This window comes from Sus scrofa, chromosome 3, assembly GCF_000003025.6.
Source record: "Sus scrofa isolate TJ Tabasco breed Duroc chromosome 3, Sscrofa11.1, whole genome shotgun sequence".
Lineage (NCBI taxonomy): Eukaryota > Metazoa > Chordata > Mammalia > Artiodactyla > Suidae > Sus > Sus scrofa.
The window spans coordinates 125,638,192-125,661,737 of NC_010445.4; the positions used below are offsets into that span (position 1 = coordinate 125,638,192).

Sequence of the window (23,546 nt, forward strand, 5' to 3'; positions counted from 1 at the left end):
CCAGCATCATGTGGCATGTGGCACATGGTACACACACACTCACACACTTGTTTTGTCTTCCTCAGTAGGACATGCTTTTGGGGCGAGACTTCCTTCTCTCCACCCCTAGTGCTGAGCGCTTGGCCGGGATTTCATGACCATTTGACAAATACCCCCGTGCCTCTGTCTCTGGCTTCTCCCTCTCTCCTGTGCCACCAACATCCCAGATCCAAGGTGACTGAAATGGTGCTGGCGTCCTTCTGCCTGTGGCATCTCCTTCTGCCCCTGCCACCCACACAGTCCCCTCCCCACCCCATTTCTGGAGGTTACACTGCTGCAGAAAGCGAGGTGTCCTGACCAGCACTGAGTAGCCATCCGTCATGGGTATCAGAAAGACTGCTGGCTTAGTTTCTAGAACCTTTCCTGTTGAGCAGACCCCAGATAGCATCAGAGTAGCTCTCAGATAGCAGCTAAGGCTCATATTTCCTGGGAGATCTGAGGTCATTGTGTAAATGATAGCAGTTGGTGCTGTAGTAACTTCTGAACCAGCCCCCTCCCCAGTAAACAAGAGTTGATAAGAGAACCTACACCTGTAGGGGTGTTGCAAGGGTTAAATGAGGTAACGCATGGAAAGCTTTCTGCAGAACCCCTGGCACAGAGTAAGCCTTCAGTAAGTGTTACCTCCAGGTACTGAATATTCTCCTCTCCTCCTCCTCCTCCTCATCTCCCGTGTGATTTCACATGCATTCTCTCAGCTCTGCCTACTTGACAGGATTCTTTTGAGGATAAAATCTAATAATCAGCATAGGAACATTCTGAAAAGATACACAGAGCTATCTAGGAGCTAGCTATAAGGCAGAGATCTGGCTAGTACCCTGCTCTGTGACCTTGGGAAAGTTACTTCCCCTCTCTAGGCCTCCATCTCAGGTCTCAAACTCTAATACACAGTGGTTTGGGGGTTGTTTCATCATAGGTCTTAGTCCTCTGGATTGAGCAGGAGATAACTGGTGGTTCTTGCTGCAAACGGACTGTAGTCAGGTCAGCTGCTGCCTCAAGCCAGGAGGAAAGGCCCATGGCACAGCCTGAGCTCTTAGCCATGAACTTCCTAGCAATGTGCCAGAACTCTGCTGTGATAATTTCCTTCAGGCCCAGTAGGAAACAGACCCAGCAGAGCAAATATCTCTGCCACCATCCCTCCCACCAGGCCTGGTACCCACAGGCCAGCTGTGTGTGGCTGCTGGAAGCCCAGCTGCCAGATTGCTTAATAACAGGAAATTGGTTGAGGGCTTATAAGTAGGGAGATGGCTTTCTGTGGTTGGTGGCTTTTAGCATTTAAAATACATCTAGATAATAGAAGAATGCCATTTTTGCATTTTGTGTTAGCACCGTTTTTTAATGCTCAGGATTGGTGGGGGTGTGAACGTGACACCCCACCACAACAACTTGAAGAATAAACATCATATCACCTCAATAGGTGTATAAAAAGCTCTTGACAAGGTTCCATCCTGATAAAAACCATCCATGATGTAAGTATAAAGGTAGCATACCTCAACATAATAAAGGCCCTATAGGATAAGCCCATAGCTAACATCATACTCAATGGTGAAAAGCTGAAAGCGTTTTCTCTAAGATCAAGAACAAGATAAGGATGCTCATTCACACCACTTTTATTCAACACAGTGTTGAAAGTCTGAGCCACAGCAATCAAAGAAGAAAAAGAAATAAAAATTGGAAAGGAAGACCTAAAACCATCATTGTTTTCAAGTGTCATGTTACTAGATAGAGAAAATCCTAAAGATGCTGCTGAAAAACTACTGGAGCTCATCAATGAACTTGGTAAAGATGCAGGATACAGAAACCTGTTGTATTTCTATGAACTAACAACAAAATATCAGAAAGATAAATTAAGAAAATAATCTCATTTATCACTGCATAAAAAAAGAGAACACCTAGGAATAAAGCTAAGGCTGTAAAAGACCTATACTTGGAAGACACTGATAAAAGAAATTGAAGATGACACAAAGAGATGGAAAGATATAGAGTACTCATGGATTGGAAGAATTAGTATTGTCAAAATGACCATACTCCCCAAAGCAATCTACAGCTTCAATGCAATCCTTCTTAAAATATCAATAGTGTTTCTTTACAGAACTAGAACAAATAATTCTAAAATATATGGGGAAATACAAAAGACCCTGAATAGTGAAAGCAAATTTGAGAAAGAACAGAGCTGGTAGTATCATGCTCCCTGACTTCAGACAATAGTACAAAGCTGCAGTAATCAAAGCAGTATGGTACAGACGCATAGATCAGTGGAACAGAATAGGAAGCCCATAAATAAACCCACACACTTAAGGTCAATTAATCAACAACAAAGAAGGCAAAAATATACAATGGGAAAAAGGTAGTCTCTTCAATAAGTAGTGCTGGGAAAACTGGACAGCTAAATGTACAAATTGAAATTAGAACATTGTCCCATGCCGCATATGAAAATAAATCAAAATGGATTAAAGACCTAAATGTAAGACTGGAAAACATAAAACTCCTAGAGGAAACCGTAGGCAGAACACTCTTTGACATAAGTCGTAGCAAAATTTTTGGATCTCTTTCCTAAGGCAAAGGAAACAAAATAAGTGGGAAATAATTAAACTTAAAAGCTTTTAGACAGAAAATGAAACCATCGACAAAATGATAGAACAACCTGCTGAATGGGAGAAAATATTTGCAAATGATATGACCAATAAGGGTTAATATCCAAATTATATAAACAGCCAATACATCTCCATATCAAAAAACCAACAAATGACTGATGCAAACATGGGCAGAAAACTCAAATAGATAGCTTTCCAAAGAAGACGTACAGATGGCCAACAGGCACATCAAAATATTCTTAACATTGCTAATCATCAAGGAAATGCAAATCAAAACCACAGTGAGATTCCACCTCACATTTGTCAAAATGGCTATCAACAAAAAGACCACAAGTGACAAATGCTGGCAAGGATGTGGAGAAAAGGGAACGCTCATGCACCTTTGGTGGGGATGTAAATTGGTGCAGCCACTGTGGAAACCGGTATGGAGTTTCCTCAAAAAACTTCCTAAAAATTAAGACGATCACATGATCCAGCCATTCCACTCCTGGGTAAGTACCAAAGAAAACAAAAACACACATGTACCCCAGTGTCCACAGCAGCCTTGTTTACAATAGCCAAGATATGGAAGCAACCTAAGTGTCCATCAACAGATGAATGGATACAGAAGAGCCCCATGGAGTTCCAGCTATGGCTCAAAGGGGTTAGCAGAGTCTCTAGACTGTAGGGATGCGGGTTTGATCCCCAGCTCAGCATCTGCATTCAGATCTGATCCCTAGCCTGGGAACTCTAGATGCCATGGGTGGCCAAAAAAGAAAAAAGTGCCCCAGAATCTCAGAAGAGGAGTTGGCTGAGGCGGGAATAACTGGAAATCTGAGAATTTACCCAAAGAGAACAAATCACCCCCAAAGAAACTAGGCCAGAAGAGATGAAATACTGTTTATTGGCAAATCTGAGTTTCCTTCTCCTGCCACCCATCGGGGCGGGACTCCAGAGGAGGAAGATTAGATCACAGGGTGCTGGGTGAGTGCAGTATAATTTGGTGCCGTTTCCCTGGCCCCCAGCTTCCTCCTCACTGCTGTGGCCTTTCTCCAGATCAGCCCTGCTGGAAGCAGTGCCCACCCTTCACACCCCCCTTACCCAGCCGCCTCCATGGAAGACCCTGCCAGGAGCTGTTGGGGACAAAGGGACATAAGGCAGAACTCCCCCACCCAGCCTGAAGAAGCTTGCTGTCCAGTGTTAGAAACGAGAATCCACCTGCCTTGGGTTTTATGGGAGTAGCTCTAGGTTGACTACGAGGGGGTGTGACATAGGAGTGAGGGCTGTTCCATGCAGAGCCATTTTGGGAGACAGGTTAGTGAGGAAGAGCTTCCTGGCAGGTGATCCCCGGTTCTTTATGACGTGGTCCCTGTTGACATAGCCCCATCTCGGGCCCCTTCACACACATGTCCCCACTGTTCCCTGTGGTCAGGCCATCTTCTGCTTGCAGGGCCTGCCCCCTGTTCATCTCAACTGCCCCCCTGTCCGTGAAGCACCCCGATGTGACCTCGGCCACCCCAACTATTGGTGAGGGTACAAGCCTGCCCGGCTGGACGTGAAGTATGGTGACCAAGGTGAAACCAGGCTTGCTACCTAATGGGTGAGGAAAATGAGTCTCCAGGAGCTTGACATACTTAGTGAGGCAGCCCAGCCCTGGGCCGTGGGCTCCAGGATTTAAAACTGTCCAGAGAACTCCAGAGGGGTGGTGTTTATTTCTGCAGAAAATAGCTGGAAAGGCTGGCTCCAGTAATTACCATTGCTTCTGCTCACTGAGGGGCTGCTATCTTTGGCAAACTAATTACTAATAAGGTTTGTTCAACAGCCAGTGTAATCACTAGAGAAAACTATCTTTAAGGACTTATTCTGCCCAATTTGAGGCTTGCTATCACAAGCCATAGCATTCTGAGAAACCAATTCTGGGAGGCGGAGGGTTGTGCTTCCCGGGCTGGGCAAGGCTCTTTGCACCTGTGACTCAGCCCCCTGGCATCCATTCCTCCCTGGGGAGCCTGTTGGCCAGAGAAGGATTAGGGGTGGCATAAACGTGGCCAGAGCTGCCACCGTCACCTCTAACAGGACAGTTTTCCTCCCTTTGGGGCCATCTCTGAATTTTCTTCTTCATGAATCCTTCACCTTGGAGCAAAAGGGGCATCCTGGTTTAAATCCAAAATACGTCACAAAACTCAATTTTTTTTTTCTTGGTCGCAACGTGCAGCAGCTTGATGTGGGATCTCAGTTCCTAGACCAGGGATGGAACCCAGGCTGCAACAATGGACATGTAGAATCCTAACCACCAGACCACCAGGGAACTCCCACAAAACCTACCTTCTTGATAGGTGAGATGAGGACAGTAATCCATGCCTTTCAGTCTGTGTGAAACAAACAAGCCAGTAGCTGCAAAGCGGTTCACACCATTCTGGGCACACAGGAGGCACCTAATACGGGTGTCCCCCCGCTGCATTATGGATTGAATATTTGCATCCCCCCCCCCAGATTCCTATGTTGAAGCCCTAAATGCATTGGGATGGTACTTGGAGATGGGGCCTTTAGAAGGAAATTAGGATTACATGAGGTCATGTGGGTGGCGACCCTCCTGGTGGGGTTAGTGCCCTAATCAGAAGGGACATGGGAGCACCCACCCTCTTCTCCCCACTTGCACACACATGGAAAAAACCAAGTGAGCACATGGCAGGAGGGTGGCCCATGAAAAAAGAGCCATCACCAGACACCAACCCTGCTGGTACCTTATCTCAGACTTCCAGCCTCTGCACCTATGAGAAAACTCAACTTCTTGTTGAAGCCACTCCATCTATGATATTTTGTTACGGGAGCTCCAGCTGACTAACACACCTCTCTCCATCCCCCTTCCCGGGAGACAGCAGCTCAGCTCTGCCCTCTCCCTTTCTCAGCTCCCAGGGGAAGGGAACTGTAGGCTCCCCTGTGTGTCAGCCTGTCTGTGCCTGGAGAGGGCTCTGGAATACGGTTCACCACAGTGTGAGCCAGAGCTAATTGTCTCCGTGCGGTTGGACTTTGTACTTTGAATTTGTACCTTTATGAATTAGTTTAATTTTTTATAATAAGCATATCTCACTTTTTTTTAGGGCCATACCCATGGCATATGGAGGTTCCCAGGCTGCGGGTCAAATTGGAGCCACACCACAGCCACAGCAACTTGGGATCCGAAGTGCACCTGCGACCTACACCATAGCTCACAGCAACACCGGATCAATAACCCACTGAGTGAGGCCAGGGATTGAACCTGAGTCCTCATGGATACTAGTTGGGTTCATTACAGCTGAGCCACAACAGGAACTCCCTATCATGTTTGTAATCAAAGAAACGCTCAGAGAAGTCTCTCGCAGTGAGCTGCCCAGAGCCCTCTCTCGGCGGCCCTGCTTCTTTGGGCCTAGGGGCCCGTGGCAGACTTACCTGACTCTCTACCTGACAGCTCAAAAAGCAAAGAAAAAAGGCATGCATGGACGTGTCCAGAAGGCGAGGGTTCCCAGCTGCCTGTGGGCAACCAGCACCTATCACTGCTACTAAAGCCTATTCTGCTCTCCTTGGCTCATTAGTGATGAGAGCTGAACACCGGGCTGATGGGTTGTGCCCTCTGCGTGGCTGGTCACGGGCACCCGGTTCTGCCATCATGTGTTTTCCTTGTCAAATGCTCAGAGCCAAATGGAGATGACTCACTTTTTCTAATATCTCCATATCCGCCCCCCACCCCGAATCGGTTCCATATCGATCTGCTTCTAACAGTTGGTGTAGGTATTCTTTTACAGTTGCTATTGCCAATCATAAATATGATTCAAGATTTTTTTAAAAGACTTGGAAATATTTCTGAGACCACCACAGCTCCCCTGACAGAAGAAATGCCAACTGTCTTCCCGTCTGGATTTGTCTCTGGTGGGGCTCAGACGGGGCAGAGCCTGGGGCCCGGCACCCTCTGCTCTGGATGCAGCCCCAGGGTCTGGGGCTGGGGGGAAAGCTGCCCATCAGCCCTGCTCAGCCACGAGTCCTGGCGGGGAGGCGCCCACGGACCCTAACCCAGGAGGGGGAGGGTTGGTGGTCCCTGTGTGACCCCAGGCTCAGGCATGTGTGGAGTCTGAGACATACTCACCCCCCATAAGCTGCTGGACGACACTCGGGACCCAGGTTCCCGACGGCAAAGCGAGGAGGGGGTTGGCGTAATACCGCCTCTGGGGCTGTGGTCAGAACAGGCTTGTGGGGGGAGGAGGAGAAGGGGCCGGGCAGGTGCCTGAGCTCACTGGTGTTAGCTGACAGAATGGGGCAGGGCCACGACTCGCTGTCCTTCTCCTCCTGTTCACACGTCATTTCCTCTAAGGTCTTTGCGACAGGACCTTAAGATCCTCATCAACACCTCCTCTTTCGGGAGCTCCCATTGTGGCGCGGTGGAAACGAATCCGACTAGTATCCATGAGGACTTGGGTTTGATCCTTGGCCGCGCTCAGTGGGTCGGGGATCCGGCGTTACGGTACAGGTCGCGGATGTGGCTCAGATCCCACGTTGCTGTGGCTATGGTGTAGGGCAGCAGTGGCACCTCCAATTCGTCCCCCAACCTGGGAACTTCCATATGCCCCAGGTATGGCTCTAAAAAGACAAAAAAAGAAAAAAGAAAAAGAAAACACTTCATCTCTCAAGATGTTGGAAAGAGAGTTCCCGTTGTGTCTTCTCGGGTTAAGGACCCAACAGTGGTCTCCATGAGGATGCGGGTTTGATCCCTGGCCCTGCTCAGTGGGTTAAGGATCTGGCTTTGTCATGAGCTGTGGTGTAGGTCTCAGATGTGGCTCAGATCTGGTGTTGCTGCAGCTGTGGTGTACACCTGCAGCTGCAGCTCTGATTCCACTCCTAGCCTGGGAACTTCTGGAGGATGTTCTGAGAGGGAAGACCGTTCTCTGGCTGCTTCCCTCAGTGACACTTGGGACCTGAGCAACCTCAGTCCCTGGTCACCTCCCAACCTGGTTAGGATGGAAGCCTGTAGCCCAGGCTCCTGTGCCACCTGCTGGCTCACTGCCTGTCCATCCTGGAACCCCGCCCCTTCTCACTGCTGGGTGCTGGTCTTTGGCTCCACGTGGCACCCTTAGCTCCCTACTGGAGGCTGGTGCTGGCAGCTGGAACCAATGTCCTTGGGCCCATCCGTGACTCGTTAGTCAAGGGTGATCGGAGCCCACAGACATCTGTTGAGTCTGCAATATGGTCCAGGAGGGGAGAAGGCAGGGAAGGGGCCAGAAGGCAGGAGCAGACTATCTATGGAGTGGCCACCTCCTCTGGCTCCAAGATGACATCCTGTTGCCTCTAATTCACACCAACCCTGGGAGGGGGAGATGAAGCTCGGGGAGATGAAGCCATCCTTCCAGCCCAACAGAGTGGGAACCAAGGTCAGCTGACTCCGAAGACCTTGCTCTTTCCACCAGACGGTGATTCCTCTAATAACCCAGAGATGACGGGGTCAAAGAACCAGGTACTCAACCCCCTACCACAGCTTTGTTTAGTAGCAAGAAGCTCTGTGGGTACATGGCTCAGAGAGCTGGGAATTTCTAGGATGGTTGTGATTTCAAATGATCTGTCTCACTGCCTTCATAATCCACAAGGTTGTCTTGGAAGTCCTAGGGTACTCGGACGGCTTCCAGGGTCCCTCCTGCCCAGGGCCCCACATTCTGGCTGAGCATCTTTTTTTTTTTTTTCCCCATCTTGACATCAATCATTGGGATGGACTGGCCCTCTACACAGGTGATGTGGCCTCCTTCATCTCAAAATCCCCAGACCAGGTCAGGGTTACCCAAGGTGGGCTCAAATCTCATGAAAGACTATGATCCATGGGTGACCCAGTGGAGAGAAGTTCATCAAGGCTGGATCCTGAGAAGCAATTCCACATGCCTGTCCAAGGGAGCTCCAGAACCAAGGTATGGAACATTCTTCCATCCCACAAGAGGAAAGGGGGCTGAGCTGGATTCATGTTATAAGGCGAGTGTCTCCCCATACAACTTGGGGTGCTGGTGTTGGGAAGATGGGAAAACAGCCTTGAGCCCCCCTACCGGTACTAATCCTGCACCCCCTGAGGGCTCACCTCCCTACACATGAAGGAAATTTCTAGAATAGTAGAAATTTAGTAGTAGAGCCACCCAAAGGCCCCCACCATGTTACATGTCACAAGCGTCAGATAACTCAACGTAGTAAGTTGGGGTCCCCTACTAGACAGGACTCTCTAAACTAGGGATAACCCTGAATTTTCCAGCCTGAAAGAGAGACTTGGCAAGTAGGTCTGGTGTAGGTTCTCAAGAATGGTCCTTCCTCCACCCTCAGTGACAGCAGTGGGCCATCCTCTTCCAATGACCAGCTAACCCTGATATTCCAGGCCCTTCCCAATCAGAGCCCCAACCGCCAAAGCTCACCCACATGGGCCTTGGCTTCCTCCAGTGTCCATTCATCAGCCCCTTTGTTCAGCTGAGGCCAGAGCCCCTGCGAGTTGCTTTCCTGGTCTCCAGAAAAAATGAAACTGCCTAATGCTCATTCATTCAACAAATATGTCCTGAGCTCCAAGCCCTGTACCCGGGGCTGGGGTGCAACATCCCCTGCACACAAATCCCACACTCACAAAGCAACATGGCACCCCGCATACCCCTCAAAACTCAGATCCAGCACCTTCCCCTCTTTGGAGACTTCCCTGGCCTTGCCCTGTCACCCTCCTCAGAATCCTACACCCTCTCTTAGGTGGGTCCCTCGTTCCTCTTTCAGGGGGGCTGGAGAGGGTGCCTTATTTTTCTCTGTCACAGTTTCCTCATAAAGAGCCAGCCACTGAGCAAACGCTTAATCAGGGTCTGTTGAATAAACTTTCTTACCTCCCTCAGGTCCTTTGTCTCCCAATTTGGAAAAAGAGGGAGGGTCGACCTACTTGGTGTTTGTAAGATCTTCCCAGCCGAAAAATTCCAGCTCTCTAGCCTGGGGCCATGACGAGGTCTGGGAGCATGCCCACTAGAGAGAGAGAGAGAGAGAGAGTGTGTGTGTGTGTGTGTGTACACGTGTGTGTGCGCGCGCGCGCGTTGGCAAGGGGTAGGAGGAGCTCTGGTTCAACATTTGAAACATCTCCACCCTCTTCCAGAATGCAGGCTAAGGGCTAGAGTTGGGGTGCCTCACCCCCCGCAGCACCTCCATGTGAATATCAATCCAGAAGCTCCCCCCAAACCCATAGATTAGGGGTTTCTATGGAGTCTTCATCTCACAGGCATAATGGATCCTTACCTCATCCATCCTTCGCTACGCTGAAGGATGCGGCTGAAAGATCCAAGCCTCGAATCAACTCCAGGAGCCACCAAGAGTTGCCTCACAGGCTCCCCTCACTGTGGAAATGGCAAGGGTTTTAGGAGCGCTGTGTCAGAAACCACGGGCGCAGAACCAGTATATATTTCTTGGTTGATCTCAGTCTCCATCTTCCTTGAAGGCCCCGTCCTCTCAAGGGGATGTTGCTCTCTAGACTCCCAAGGCGGTTCTGTCAGTTAGTATTTGCCGACTGTCAGATCCGGTGAACTGACAGATCTCACAGCCGGATTGGTGGGGAGATGCGCCCCTGACGCCGGTCCAGGATCCCACGCCCCTCGGCCAGCGGTTCTCAAGGTGTGATACCCAATGAGCAGCGGCAGCAGCAGCACCTGGGAAACGGCTCCGAATGCAGATTCTCGTGCTCCATCACACAGTGCTGAATCAGAAGCTCTGAGTGTGGCCAGGGACTTGTGTTTTAACACACCCTGGTGGGGGGGCGGATTCGGATACAGGCTCACGTGTGAGAACGCTGCCCCTTTACGCGGGTGACCAGAGCGCAGTCTCCATCCGCGGTGATGCTGAGGGGACCGTCCTCAGCCAGGCTGGATGAGGAGTGCCTTGGAGAGCGTGAACCAGGGGACTGGGGCCCCGAGGGAGAGGGACCTAGGGTTTGAAGGTGGGATGTGGGCTGATCCCTGAAGGGTGCGAATGAGGAGCCTGCAGACCTGGGGCAGGAAACGGAGGCTGGAGGCGGGGTCACACAGGATGGGCTTTACCCTGTGGGTAACGAGGCGGGTGCCCTTGGGGTTCTGCCAGCCCCTTGGCAAACCAGCCCGGTCCCAGACAGGACTCCAGACCCGGCGTGTCCCAAGCGGGACGCACATCCCCAGGCTGTGGAGCTGAGAGGGTCACAGCCAAATCCAGAGGGGTCTCCGCTGTCCAGAGAGTCATGATGGGGGTTGGGGCTCCGCGGCGAGAAAAGGAGCGAGGGGGGCGGGGATTGGGAGGGGCGAATGGTGGAGGGGGTAGAGCCTTCCTGCCAAGCCCCTCCCACTCCCGTAGGACTCCTCCCCCAAGCCGCAGAGGCATCCTTCAGTGTCTGGGTCCCTTTGTGTGGCTTTCATTATGACATTGTGGCATGTGGGACCCCATGCCTGAGGGAAGGCACAGCCGACCCTCCCGTTTCAAAGTCACTTCTCAATTTCTGATTCCGCTCCCCGGAGCAGCAATCTGCATTCCAGGCTCCAGTGTCTGCCTCATTCATGCCGCAGATACTGCTGAGCGCGGGCTCTGGGCAGCCGAGGGGTCCAGACGATCTGAGACGTGCCCCGCCTCTCCGATATTCCTCTCCGGATGTCGGGTCGTCTACAGAAAGAATGACAAGGACCAGACCCCGGGATAAAAGGAAAACAAAAATCTGGATGATGGCAAGGGCTCCCCAGCCCCGCGAGTTAGCCTCCCTGAGGCTGGAGGGCGGCGGAAGTGTATCTGGCTTTGATCTCTTTCGGCCCGAACCGGGAGTGGGGGAGCGGAGGAGGCCGGCAGGGGATGGCAGGCCTGGGTGACAGGGCTATATTAAGATCCATTACACTCTGCAGCAGCAAACATTTGAATCACTCTCAGAGCCCTAACTGCTTGAATTTGAATATGCATGAGAAGCTGCCCAGAAATGACTAAAATACATACATACATGTATATATAGTCAAAAAGCCAAACAGCTCTGGGGTAAAGAATAACAAAAGCAACTTGCCACTCTGGGGACAGGGTGTGGGCAGAGTACAGGCCTTGTGTTGCATTAATTGATGGAGACTCATTCACAGCCAACGTGCGGATCCAGGGGCCTGCAGGAGCCCTGCCATCGTCACCGCCAGCTGGCAAGGTAGGAAGTGTTCTCCCCATTTACAGATGGGAAAGCTGAGGCTGCAGGAGTTAAGATCCTACCACCAGTCAGTGCTCCAGGCTGAGTTTGTGCCGGTGTCTCTGGGCCCAGAGCCCCACCCTTTCCACGCAGGCTCTGTCTCAGACCCTGAAAAGATCCCTCTCAACCCATGTGGTCCTTCGGGTTCAGGCTCTACAAAAATAATATGGGCTTCTGCTTCCTGAACTTCTGCACAAGAGAACAGAGGCAGAGGGGACTGTGAGCAGATATCAAACAGGAGTTATCAGGAAAGAAAGATCTCTTGGAAATCCAGTGATAATTCCCCAAAATTCAAACAATGAGAAGAATGAAAACAGGCATAGCTGAACACCAAATCAATCACATAGACCATAAAACCAAGGAAGTCTTCAAACACAGGGCAGGAACACAAGAGAACAAACACACACACACACAACAAACTTACTCAGCACACATGTGGAATTAGTCCTCAATTTCTAATAAGTGTCCTTGGAGGAAAAAAGATAGATGTGCAGGAGAGACACGAAAGCAATAATAGAGGGAAATTTCTCTGTGCTAAAGAAAGACTTGATTCTCAAACAGAAAGTCACAGCCAAGTGTTGAACGAGGAAAGTCAAAAAGAGACATACTTTCTAGGTGAAATTGCATGTCTAGAGAATTTCAGAATTCCAGAGATACAAAGAAATCCTAAAAGCCTCCCGGGTGAAAAACCAAATGACCTAAAAAGGAAACTGATTTCAGGCAAATAGTCTAGGCCAACTGTCAATCCCCTGCCAGGGAAAAAACAAAGACATATTCAAACCTGCACAGACTCAGAATGTTGAGCATCCATAGACCCATTCCGAAAGTTCTACCCCGGGACATGTCTCCAGCAAAACAAGAGTGAGATCTAAGAAAGAGGATGACATAGGAGCCAAGAAACTAAAAAACGGTGAGCCAAACCCAGGAGCGTGATATACAAAAGATCGGAGGGTGACAACTGTTCCATAGATCTCCAGCGCAAATGGTACCAATCCAATCAGGAAATCAGTCAGCTCTGAAAAGAATGAGAGTTCCCTTCGTGGCTCAGTGGAAACAAATTTGACTAGTATCCACGAGGACGCAGGCCTTGCTCGGTGGGTTGGGGGTCCGGTGCTGCCGTGAGCTGGGGCGTGGGTACAACATGCGGCTTGGATCTGGCATTGCTGTGGCTGTGGCGTAGGCTGGCAGCTACAGCTCCGATTCGACCCCTAGCCTGGGAACCTCCATATGCCACGGGTGCGGCCCCAAAAAGACCAAAAAATAAAATAAAATAAAATGATATCTCCAAGGGGAAACACACATTCCTCTTTAGCAAACATTTGTAGGGGAGATGTGGATACTTGCAGAGATAATGGGGGGCATATCAAAACATGAAATATTAAAAAATTATGTGCTGTCCCTTCTTCTCCTAGTGGCCTCGGATTCCGTCTCTTTCTCCACATCTGTGATGAAAAACTTATTAAGAGAATACTAAGAGTGCTGGTTATTGGTTTACATTTGTTTAGCATCTGCCGACTGTCAAGGCACAGAAAAAATTACAGTCATGGGACAAAGTGCATATATTTTAAGGCCTGGCAATGCAGAAATCAGAGGCACGGGGGCCAGTGAGTGGGCAGTAAGAAGGGGAAAGACAGAGGGAGCCGCCAGGTCCTGATCTCGCTCTTATGTCCCAGGAGGTCAAGAGATACTGACCAGAGCTGATGTGTTAACAGGTAGACATTTCTCTTTGTCATGGAAAACCATCAGGGTAACCAGAAAGGAAGGAAATATTTTAAAACGTGGCTGGCAGAGACTGGGAAGTGTTATTGCTGTACGTACGTAAAAAGCCTGTTTTCTAGTGAAGGACAAATTCTTTCAGTCACCACAAGGTTATTAAGCACATATGATATGCTGGGCACCGCGGTATATTCTGGGAGTCAAAAATCCATTCCCCATCCTCAAAGAACCGACAGTCCAGTGGGAGAGACAGGTGTTAGACATAAAAATCACGCAAATAAAGGCAAAAGTGCAAACGTGGTGCGCGTAAGAAGAAAGGCGCACAGGGCAATAAGAGGCCTTTGACCAGACAGGGAGGTCAGAGAAATTAAAAGGCCAAAGCTGAATAAGCAAGCACGGGAGAGAACATTTCCATCAGAGAGAGCACGTGGTATGTGCAAAAGCCCTGTGGCAGGAGGAAGCGAGAGACTGAAAGCAAGCCAGGCTGCTCGAGGACAGAGCAAGAGCAGGCAGGCCGTGGAGGGGGAGGCTGGAAGGTGATGTGGGGGGGACCTTGGGTCAAGGTCGTAGTTACCATGTTCTCTCCCAAAGTCCTGCATAAAATACAGGTTTCCCAGCTCGTCCTAGGAGGCTGATGTAACCCTGATCCAACCCGTGGAAAGAATGGCACAAAGCAAAAACTATAGAAAGAAACAAGCAACAAACAAGCAACAGTTCTCACTTGTGACTATGGAGGCAAGAGTCTTAAGTAAAACAGCAAGAGGAATCCGGCCATGAATTAAGAGAAAAATGCCTTATGACCATGTAGGTTTTATTCCAAGAATGCAAGGGTTTGTGAACATTAGAAAACTATTTCATCTTTGTATCTCCATATGAATATATTAAAGAAATATAAAATATATGAGAGTTTATCATTTTAGTTGATGCTGAAGAGGCATTTAATCAAATTAAATGTCCACGCCTGATTTTTAAACATCATTTTGAAAAGCTAGGAATAAAACGAAACTTTCTTGAGTTGATAAAGGACATCGACCAGAAGCAGCCAACAAACGTCACTAGGAAAACAATGCCCAGTTCACCCACACCAGAGATCCCAGCCCACACTCTAAACAAGGCAAAGTGGTGCTCAAATAAAGGAGTGAAAAAACAAACCTGTATTTTGCACCTAATACTATTTTTTTTGCCACACCTGCGGCATGTGGAAGTTCCCGGGCCGGGGGTCAAATCCTCGCCACAGCAGCAACCCCAGTTACAGCAATGGCAACACCAGATCCTCCACCACTGAGCCACCAGGGAACTCCTAATATGAACTTTTAAATTTATAAATCAAAGGAAGACAGCTGAAAAGTTATTAAAGGAGTGCCTATTGCGGCTCGGCGGTAGCAAACACGGCTAGTATCCATGAGGACGCAGGCTCGACCCCTGGCCTCTCTCAGTGGGTTAAAGGATCTGGCATGTAGGCTGGCAGCTGCAGCTCCAATTGGACCCCTGACCTGGGAACTTCCATATGCCCTGGCTGTGGCCCTAAAAAGACCGAAAGACAGAAAGAAAGAAAGAAAGAAAGAAAGAAAGAAAGAAAGAAAGAAAGAAAGAAAGAAAGAAAGAAGGAAGGAAGGAAGGAAGGAAGGAAGGAAGGAAGGAAGGAAGGAAGGAAGGAAGGAAAGAAAGAAAGAAAGAAAGAAAGAAAGAAAGAAAGAAAGAAAGAAAGAGAGAAAGAGAGAAAGAAAGAGAGAAAGAAAGAGAGAAAGAAAGAGAGAAAGAAAGAGAGAAAGAGAGAGAAAGAAAGAGAAAGAAAGAAAGAAAGAAAGAAAGAAAGAAAGAAAGAAAGAAAGAAAGAAAGAAAGAAAGAAAAGAAAAGTCATTAGAACTAGTGAAAGTCAGACAGTGGCCCTCAAGTCATGGCCCCTGGACCAGCGGCATCAGCATCCCCGGGAACTTCCTGGAAATGCAGATGCTCAGGCCTGACCCCAGGCCTGCCGAGCCAGCGCCTGGAGGGTGAGGGTTTTAACAAACCATCAAGGTGATTCTGAGAGATGCTAGAAGTTTTACTGGTTTAAGGCACGAGCGTTCAAGCAATCTTCCCATTGGAAAAGCAATTATAGATATACTGTTGAAAGTGGGGGTTTTTTGTATGTAACCGATATCATTTTTTTTTTTTCATTTTTGAAAGTTTTCCTGAAGTATAGCTGATTTACAAGGTTGGGATAATTTCTGCTGTAGAAAGTGTTTTGAAAGAAAAGTTTCTCTTCATAACACGAGAGCTATCATGATACGTAGCCCCGTTCTCCAGGGAAGTGTGTGCATGTGTTTTATAACAGCTTTGAGATGTAATTCACCTACCATACAATTCGCCTAGTTAGAATGTACAATTCAGTGGACGTTCGTATATTGGCAGATACCTGCAACCATCACCATAGCCAATTTTAAAGCATTTTCATCACCCCAAAAAGTAACTCTGCATTTCTCATCTCACTCCCTGCTCCATCATCTCACTGCCTGCCCCACCCCCAGCCCTGGGCAAACAGGATTCTCCTTTTCTGTCGGCAGATCTGCTTATCCCGGACATTTCGTTTAAGTGGAATCACATCATTTGTGGCCTTTTGTAGCCTGGATTCTTTCACTGAGCATCCTGTTTTCAAGTGTCATTCATGCCATAGTCCTGGTCACCTCCTCCCTCCTTTTTTATGGCCAGGCAATATTCCAGCACATGGATCCACCACGTTTTATCTCCGAAGGGCTGTTTTGCTACAGTAACAGAAGGAGCTGGTCCTGGGAGCAGCGGGAGAGGGGATGTGTTTGAGTCCAGGCTCTGTGGCCTCCTGAGCTGAATCACCTGGGACAAGTCACTCCTCTCTTGAAGTCTCAATTCCACCATCTCTTTTTTTTGCAGTTGGGGGGGGGCTTTTTTTTTAGGGCCACACCCATGGCATCTGGAAGTTCCTGGGCTAGGGGTCAAATCGGAGCTGCAGCTGCCGGCCTACACCACAACCACAGGAACACCAGATCCGAGTCGAGTCTGTGACCTACACCACAGCTCACGGCAACTCCAGATCCTTAACCCATTGAATGAAGCCAGGGATGGAACCTGCATCTTCTTGGATATTGGTCAGGTTCATTACCACTGAGCCACAATGGGAATTCCTCCGTCATCTTTAAGAGGGGAAACCGCCCCCCCATGGAGGGACCAGGTCTGCCTTCTGTGCTCTCTGGGAGCTTGGATACAGGTGCCAGAGGGGCTAGTGCACTGCCAGGAAATCTCAACTGATAAGGAAGAACCGATGCCCGATAGCATCCAAACCTGGGTGGAGAGGCAGAGGCAGCTTCCGGGGGGAAGGGTGACAGAACCCATGTGGGTGTTGGGGCGGGGGGACACTCAAACCGCCCAGGGACCACTCTAGGAACCAGGCCTATGCCAGTACCAAAAGGCTCAGGTGTGGATCGCAGACACGGCTTTGGATCTGGCGTGGCTGTGGCTATGGTGTGGGCTGTCAGCTGCAGCTCCAATTCAACCCCTCGCCTGCGAAGTTCCAAATGCTGCAGGTGTGGCCCTAAAAAGACAAATAAATACATAAATGAATGAGTAATGACCAGGAGGCAGAAACGGGGGCAGTCCTGCCCGGTCCCCAGCGTTGGGGGCGGTACAATAACAGCTGGGAGCGGAGTGGAGAGGTTTGGGGCAGGGCGCGATGCCCGCACTGGAGGGTGAGGGCACTGTAGTCAGCTCCCTTCAGCATCCTCTCCTCCTCCTGCTGCACTCCCACCCCCACCAGGGACGGGTCTGGGCACCAGGCCTATGCCAGGTGGCGGCTGTCCCCTCACCACAGGGATGACCCAGTTCTGGCCAGTGAGAGGCAATGGGGCGTTTGCTGGGGCAAATTCTCCACCAACATTCACGCCAGCAGCAGCCTGACTCCCCGCGGCCAGTCTCCCCCGAGCACGGCACAGAGAGATGTCGGAGCAGGGAGGGGGAGCTAAAGCGCGCAGTTTCTTCTTGGGGTGATGAAAATGCTCTAAAATTGACTATGGTGATAATTGCGGGGGGGGGGTGTGCTACTACGAGCTGGTGCTTTTCCACTCTCCCCCCCGCACCCCAACACCCCCTGGCCCCTGCACCTGCCAGCAGGAAGGGAGAGCCCGCGGAGCTAAGGTTTGGGTGATGCACAGAGACAGAGTCCATGGAATTGACTGGCCGCCCACTCAGCACTGAGGGCCGGTCAGAGCTCTGAGCTGCCAACTGCAGCCCGTCTAAGCGTGGAGGGCAGTTCCCAGGCCCCACTCTTGGTGCCATCTGCATGTGGGACAGACCGGGGCAGGGAAAAACAGATGATGGTACCCTGGCTGGTTTTCACAGTGGCTCTGCCCGCCCAGCAGCATGACAAGGGCTATGGGGTCGTAACAGCGGGACCACCCACTTTCCAAAGAAGAGCTTTTGCTGTGTTTTTCCTGCTCTCTTCTCTAATACGTGGTCTTCGGGTGTGTTGGTTTGGAAGATTTCTCTGTGGCCACAGGTCACCAAACTATGATGAAGCTCTGTGTCCAGATCTGCAGGGGGCGGAGGCCCTTCCCAAAGGCCCAGTGGGCCCAGGCTGGTCACAGAGGTGGACGGCACCTCTGGGTGTCTGGTTGGAAGAAGGAGCTATCTGAAGGTCACGGGTAGGAGAAGCCTGTGGTTCACGTGGACATTGAGACTGTGTGCCTCCTCCCCCCTCAGGGCCCAAGTTTGTAGTTCATTGTCATCCCCCAGGGGAGGGCCAACCCCTCAAACCCCGGGGGACAGTGGAGGTGTGCTTAATACAATGGATGGCAGGTGTGTGTGTGAATATTGTGTAGACAAGAGTGAGGTCCGTGAATTTGTCTCCCGCCTTCAGTCCACACTCACCCCATGTGGTCTGGAGACCAGCCAGCTCCAAACACAGACCCCGAATCGTTCAAGCTGATCCAAATAATCCCGTCCCACATCAGCAAGGATGGCAGATTCCCAGGCCTCAGCAAACAGGCCTCCCCGGCCGTGGGAATGGATTCAGAAATGGGCTACGCTAATTATTAGAGACACGCACATCAAAACTAGAATGAGGTGCCACCTCACTCCAGCCAGCATGCTCATCATATAGAGGAAAAGGGACCCTCCTACACGGGTGGTGGGAATGTCAGTTGGTGCAGCCACTGTGGAAAACAGAATGGAGGGTCCTCAAAAAACTAAAAATAGAGCTGCCATGTGCTTCAGCAATCCCACTCTTGGGCGTCTATCTGCACAGACCTATAATTCAAAAAGGCACATGCACCCCTATGTTCATAGCAGCACTATTCACAGTAGCCAAGACATGGAAACAACCTAAATGTCCATCGACAGATGCATGGATAAAGAAGCTGTGGTACATGTGTATATATACAATGGAATACTATGCAGTCATAAAAAAGAATGAAATAATGCCATCTGCAGGAACATGGATGGACCTAGAGATCATCACTCTAACTGAAGTTAGTCAGAGAAAGACAAATACCATAGGATATCGCTTATATGTGGAATCTAAAATATAACACAAATGAACCTATTTATAAGACAGAAATGGACTCACAGACATAGAGAACAGACTCGCGGGTGCCAACGAGGAGGGGAGGAAGAGAGTGGGATGGACTGGGAGTTTGGGGTTCGCAGATGCAAATTATTAAATATGGAATGGATAACAACAAGGTCCTACCGTATAGCACAGGGAACCATACTTAACATCCTGGGAGAACCCATAACGGAAAAGAATATAAAAAAGAACGCATGCGTATGCATAGCTGCATCTCTTTGTGGTACAACAGAAACTAACACAACACTGCACATCAACTATAATAAAAGAATAAATTAAAAAAATTAAGACAAGGGGCTTAGCCCCAGTTCGGGCCAATGAAAATGAAAGGCCTACCTGCTGGGGACCCAGCCAGAAGCCCATTCATCCTTAGCCTAAAGCACAGCCCTCTTCGCTAAGCCAGTGTGGTCCAGGTTTCTGAGTCACTTGCAGTGAAGTGTCTCAGTGGTCACCCCACATGAGCAGAGGGGGATGGGAGAGAAGGGAGCCACACCGCCTCCAAAGGTTGTCAAGGAATCGGCCTCACCCCAAGGGCAGCTGGAGCTTAAGCAAGTGATGACTTGTTCAATGGGCATTGTATTATTATTATTAAAGAGTAGTTGCTTTACGATATTGTGTCAATTTCTATCGTACAGCAGAGACCCAGTTTTACACACACGCACACACACACGCACACACACACACACACACAAACACATATTCCCTTTCTTATCTTGTCTTCCATCACGTTCTATCCCAAGAGACTGGATTGAGTTCCCTGTGCTGTACAGCAGGAGGACCCCATGGCTCATCCATTCCAAATGCAATAGTTTGCATCTACCAACCCCAAACTCCCAGGGCACCCCACTCTCTCCTCCTCCCCCTTGGCAACCACAAATCCCTTCTCTATGTCTCTGAGTCTGTTTCTGGTATTTTTGACCAAGTACTTTGCCGCAGGATTTCAGGGGCTAGACTGGAGGCCGGGGACAAGGGAGTGGGTGTTTATAGTGAGCCAGGCCCCGGTGCTGAGGGATGCTGGCTTCAGAAAATGGGGAGCAGGGTTCCCCCTTGTAATCCAGGTGCTTCCTCAGGACATCCTGGAGCAAGAGTGTGGATTCGCCACCAGGAGCACAGCTCCAGACGCCCTGCAGGCGGGGAGGGGCCGGGGGCTGGGGGAAGGGGCTGCAGATGTTACATAAAAGAAACCACCCCCGACTGTCTCCCAGATAGGATTCCACATCCTGGGTGCTTCCAGAACTGAGTTCCTCCCACTCGGAAGTGAGGCTCCCCAGGAGCAGCAGAAACAGCCAGACCTGCAGGTTGGGCTATGGAATCCACCTCAATGGCCAGGACCTGCTTGGGCAAAGCCAGCTATAAATCTGTCGCTTGTTTACACTGCCTGGAGCAGGCGCTGGCTGCCCTCGAAGAAAACCCACAGGCGCTAGAGCAAGGCCTTGGAGATCTTCCAAAACGCTCACAGATGTGTCTGCACGGACGGGGCCGGGCAGTGGGCCTGGAACAAGAACGGGACTTGGTAGAGGGTGGTCCCGGCTAATGTTCACCTGACAGTTTAGAGAGTCCTCTGTGCCCGCCAGCCACAGCGCTGGGCATGGCTGCAGAGATGCATCGCCGACCCCACCATCAAGAGACCAGTCAGCCCCGCAGAGAATGTGAAGAAGAGAAGCCGTGGGGGTCTGGCCAGGCCGCCCGTGGCAAAGTGCCACACCCGAGTGGGTGACAATACATTCATCCTACAGTGTTTGTCGGGAACCCACACTGTACCTACTGCTCTAGGTGCCGTAAGACACATCTGTGACTCCGATGCAAACCTGCCCTCTGGGGGGTCACAGACCAGGTAGCGGAGAGGAGAAGCAGGAAGCTCAGACACCAAGAGCCTCCATCCTCAGGGAAACGCTCTGTCCTGGCCCAGTCACTCTGCCCCTGTCCTGGCCACTCTGCCCCCCTAGTTAATCTAGACAGGCTGATTAAGATATCCATGCCTCCGTTTTCCAGAAAATACGCCGAAGGGTCCATTATGAGCAGAGGCTGGTCCCTGCCTATGCCCTGGGCTGCCAGCTCAGAAGGATGTTTGGGGACCCAGATGCTAAGCTCATTCCTTGGCACAGAACGCTGCCTCGCCAGGCAGTGGGCACCAGGTTCAGGCTGGAGTTTCCATGACCCCCTCTCTGCTGTGCCCATAGGCACACAGCCACGACCACACGGGTCTCCCCTGAAGCCAGAGCAGTCATTCCCTTTGGGCCGGTTGATGACAGAGGGAAGTAAAGTCGTGGTTATAGCAGCCCCAGCTCTACATCTGGGCAAGCGCCTCAGAAACCATGAAATGGTGGAGCTTAAAGTCTCCCAACTCTCCTTTCCTTTTTTTTTTTTTTTCCTTTTTGGAAACCCACACACAGCATCTCTGCAGCTACGTCCTAGGCAGTGAAGCAAAGCATCTATGGGGAGCATCCACCTTGGAGCGTGGGTACGACTGAAATCCCCTTCGGATCTACTGCCAGATGCGTTCCCATGAGCGCGGTGCAGGGAGCGGTCCTCTCGTGGGCGGGAGGGTGGGCAGCCTCTCTGGAAACACCTGTCTCTCGTCTCCCTGGGAGGACCAGGGAGGACCCATCAGCTGCTGCCCAGCGCGGGGCTGGGCGGGAGGGGGTGTGTGAGGGGCCTCCGCCTTGAAACCACGCCCCGTGCCTGCCTGTCCATCGTCTGCTGAAACTGCCCCACTAGGGGACTCTATTAAAACCAGGCAATGTGCACCCACTACCGTAACCCCAGCACTTGCTAGGGTCTTACCTGCCTCTGCCAGATTTCCTCAGGGAGCCAGCGTGGGTGAAATAACTCCAGGTCTTGCCATTTTCCCAGATTTCGCCCCACTTTCTGGGTATTTCATTTTGCTGTTGAGGGCGGTACCTCCAGACCCCAGATGGTACGTTTTAAGCTCCAGACACCTCCCACAATTGCCGGGATGGATCCTGAACTCAGCACGGCCTGAGCATCTGGTCCAAAGCTGCTTGCCCAAGAAAATGTTTTCCTTTTTCCTTCTCCTTCTTTCCTTAAAAACACCACCGCCAGAACCAGTCCATCTGCAGTGATGCCTTCCTGGAAGGAGGTCGGCTTGGATGACGGCATCGGCCACCTTATTAGGAAGCACCCGGTAAACAGGACGTGGGGCCGGGGAGCGCGGAGTTCCAATGGAGGCCAGGAGAGCGTCGCCGTCTGGCTCCGGATGAGTGTGGGCTGTGGGCTCTGGCACAGCTGCTGCCTCTGCCACCAAGGAGCAGCTTGGCCACCAGCCTGTTGCTTCTGCTCCCTGGGCCTTGGTTTCCCCGTCTGTAAAACTGAGGATGACTAGCCCATCGTGTGATTTGCTTTACGCACACGTACACACGGACACACACGTGCAGTCCCACACTCACAATTCAAATGCTCTATTGCATGCTCCCAGCTTTATGAGAAACAGAACAAGCTGGACCCTTCACTCCGGCTGAGACCTTCAGAATTTTCATTAAACCCTCCCCTCCTCAGGCAAGTGCCCAGAGATTGGGAGCCACGGATTTCCTGTCGGTGTGATGCAGGGGTGGGGGTGGAGGGTTGGACTAGGCGGTGCCTATTTTCCTTCCTTTGGGGGCCTTACCTGTGGCACACGGAAGTGCCTGAGCCAAGGTTCGAACCTGTGCAAAGCAACCACTCAAGCCACTGCAGTGACAATCCTGGGTCCTTAACCCGTGGAGCCGCAAGAGAACTCTGCCTATTCTCTTTATAACTGGGGTATTCTGGGATTCCAAGAAACATGCTCTCGCTCCCCTTTGCATCGAAATGAGCAGGTCACAGGAGGTCTGTCCCCTTCCCCTAAGTCAGAGAACTCGAATGTCCCAGGATGGGGGGACGTGACCGAGGCAAGGTCACGAGAGGAGGGCGAGGAGCCAGCATCCAGAGCAGGAGTTGGGAAACCAGGGGCTGGAGGTTCCCTGGGGAAGGAGGAGGGGGCTGTGACCCGATGCTCTGTGAGACAGACCCCGCCTCGCCCTCTGAGGGGGCCCCACACCCTGTGTCTTTGCTCACGTGGCTCCCCTGCTCTGTTTCTGGGGAGGAGCCCCACTCTTCCTCAAGGACCCACTTGGTGCTCATTTCTGGTGGCCCAGGCTTGGTCCCCTCTCACTGTAAAGGGCAGGTGATGAGCTTGCCTGGCCCTGAGGGCTGCGGGATTCCCATGACAATTTCTCGAGCCTCCCCTCGCAGCTTGAGAGCAGCCACAGCCAATCTGGGAACAAGGGGCGCCGCGCTGCTCCACTCTTAGAATTTATTTGAATTTCAAGTACTTTTCACATGTCACAAAACATTATTCCTCCTTTGTTTTGTTTGTTCGTTTGTTTGTTTGTTTTGAACCATTTAAAAATGTAGAGCAGAATTCTCCTTGTGGCTCAGCAGGTTACAAACCCGACTAGTATCCGTGAGGATGCG

At 50.7% G+C, this 23,546-nt stretch overlaps 1 long non-coding RNA gene across 1 annotated transcript; it reads right to left on the reverse strand.

The window, feature by feature from the left end:
* On the reverse strand, positions 7,384-23,546 carry LOC106507395. The gene is made up of 3 exons (XR_001303339.2): positions 21,879-23,546; positions 9,867-11,249; positions 7,384-9,599 (listed from the first exon to the last, which is right to left on the reverse strand). It is a non-coding gene; the product is annotated as an uncharacterized LOC106507395 (long non-coding RNA).